The following is a 2875-nucleotide window of genomic DNA, read 5'->3' as shown; positions in this document are numbered from 1 at the left end:
AATTTTATTAATTATGAATTAAGAACAAGACTCAAAGATAAATATAAGATGAGACTAAAAAGTAAAAATAAAAATAGAAAACAAAATAAAAGAAAAAAATGCAAAAAGTAGGCTCCTAATGATAGAGGTTTTCACAGATTTAGGACTCAACAACCTTGATTTTGAGAAGTGGATGCTCCCTCAACTTGAGAGGAGAGCTTTTGGCGTTTCAACTCTTGGAGATCACGCCCCTGCTTCTCTTGTTCCTTCAGCAATTTGCAGAGCATGCAGTTCTGATTCTGCTGTTCTTCCTTCAGTTGCTCCATAGTCTCTTGCAACTTGGTGATAGATGCTTCTAGGCTGGTCCAGTAGTCAATTCTTGGGAATTCAGGGAGGAATTCCTGCGCCCTCCTCTTGATAGAGTTGTCTTGCATTTGTCCTTCCATTGACTTCTTGGTGATTGGGTGTTCAATGGGTATGAACTCATCTACTCCCATCTTCACCCCAGCCTCTTTAATATTGATTGATTGTGTTTGAGATGTGTGATTATGATATGGTTGGTTATGCTTGAAATTGATTTCTTATATGAGTTATTCTTGGTGAAAGTTTGTTGAATTTTTTATGAAGTTTGATGATATTCAAGCTATGAATGTTGTTCTTGAGGGCTGCTGGAAAAACGAACCCTAGAGCTTAAATTGGGGTTCAATTTGTGTTAAAGTCATGTGGAAAAGATGGGGTTTTAGTGGCTGGAAATTTATTATGAATTTCGGTAAAAATCGGTTGCTGAAAGATTGAAAAACGGGTAAAAACAGAGAAAGAATCTGAACAATTTATGAAGAACATGAAGAACACTTTGAGTGTGGTAAAGAACAATGAAGAACACCTTTTTGATTTATAAAAGGGCAAGGAAGTAATTAATTTGGTGTTTGGGGGGTTATTTTGTAATTTCTGAAAGTTAGGGTGGTTAAATTAGAAATATTAAAAGTTACGGGTGGTAAAAAGTGAATTTTAAAGGTTTAAAGTAAAAGGTAAGTTAATTTTTCGAAAATTAATGATAAAATAATAAATAATAATAAAATATTAAATAATAATATTTAATTAAAAATAATATTTTAATAAAAATAATAAAATAATACGGAAAAGGCAGTTTTTGTAAAAGGTTTAGAAAGACAACTTTAAGCGTAGAATCTCATAATTACCTTCATAAAATGCTTAGGGAGTGGTAATAACATGTTAGTGAGGCAAAGATAAAGGAAAGATAAAAAGTTAAAGAAAAGATAAGAACCAAAGAAAAATTTGTAAAGTTTTAATAACAGAAAAATAAACAGATATTAGTGAACGAACTAGGGCAATCTAGTTAGTCCTTGAATTGTGACTAGGGTTAGGTATAATATGAAAAGTTAAAATGTTTCAGTATAGACTTAATGAACCTATACTTGGGATAGACTAACTATTCATACCGAAATTTACATAGACTTTAAATACATTTGTTAAGAAAAGAAACACATAGAACAGAGTAAAGAGATATAAGGAGAAAATAGTAATATGATATAGAGAATAGAGAACAAGTAAAGGGCCTGTTGAAAGGTCATTTGTTGCGTTAAGGCAACCCCCGAGATATCTATATGTTCATCTGCTGCATTGTGGTAGTCAGATGGATGGTAGTATGTCCACTGAGAATGCTTTCCTAGGATACCTTGCTATAATGCTTTGCTGTAAGACAGAGGTTGCTTACAGAGGTATCAAGATCAGTGTGCTCCTGTAAGACAAAGGTTGCTTACAGTGAGTGTGTTGGGCGTATATCGGCTAATAAGTTTCGCCCTGCAAGACAAAGGTTGCTTGCAGTGGATATTGCCAACAGGAAAGCCTTATCCAGACAGAGGTTGCTGGGTAACGTCGGGAATTACCCACAAACTGATAATCATTAATTAGGGGAATAACCTACGAACTGTTGTATGTTGATCTCGGGTATAACCCACGAATTGAAGATCGTTGTTTTCTTTGTATGTTGATCTCGGGTATAACCCACGAACTGAAGATTACTGTATTGTTGAGTATTGATCTCGGGTATAGCCCACGAATTGAGGATCGTGTTTGTTGTTATATGTTGATCTCGGGGAAACCCACGAACTGATGATCATTATTTTGTTTGTGAATTGATCTCGGGGATGCCCATGAACTGAAGATCACTGTTTCCCCTTGTGCGTATATTAAGGGGTCGAGCTTTGCGCCGACTGCCGGTAGTCACGAAGGAGTGGTATTCTTACCACCGACACGTATGCACTAAGAACACATAGGGAAACCATATCTAGGACTTGTTCCTAGGTAATGTCGGGCTGCAGGGTGTAAACTGACACGTGAGCTCATGGCCTGCATAGGACAGACATGCATTATACTTGGTTGTGCATTTTCTCTATTATAATTATTGCATGAATGTATGCTTTCTTTATTTGTATTCTATTCTCTATGTTTGTGTTTGTGTTATTTTCTTGTATTCTTCTGTTTGTGTTTTGCTATCTGTTTTCTCTATCTTCTCTATTTATTTATCTTCTGTTTACTGCTTCTCTATATTCTGTTATTCGTCTACCAAACAACATAGAATTAATGAAATTAACTAATAACCCCGACCCTACTAAGAACTCCCAGTTCTTACCCTTCTCTCTTCCTTCCCCCTTCAGATGGAAGCATGAGTACCCTTCCGTAGTTCGCTGACGATCGTTCCCAAAAAAGATTCCGCTCTAGGTAGTCTTCTGAGTCTAGGGTGAATCTCGTTCTCTGTTTGTATGTATATACTGTGAGGCCAGCCAACTTCTGCACCGTGCTTATCTGCAAACTTTAGCCTAAGTCCTCCGTACGATGTTGCTGTTATGTGGCCACTCGATGAAGTACTTGAGCG

This window comes from Arachis duranensis, chromosome 10, assembly GCF_000817695.3.
Source record: "Arachis duranensis cultivar V14167 chromosome 10, aradu.V14167.gnm2.J7QH, whole genome shotgun sequence".
NCBI classification, from domain to species: domain Eukaryota; kingdom Viridiplantae; phylum Streptophyta; class Magnoliopsida; order Fabales; family Fabaceae; genus Arachis; species Arachis duranensis.
This window is presented reverse-complemented; position numbering follows the sequence as displayed.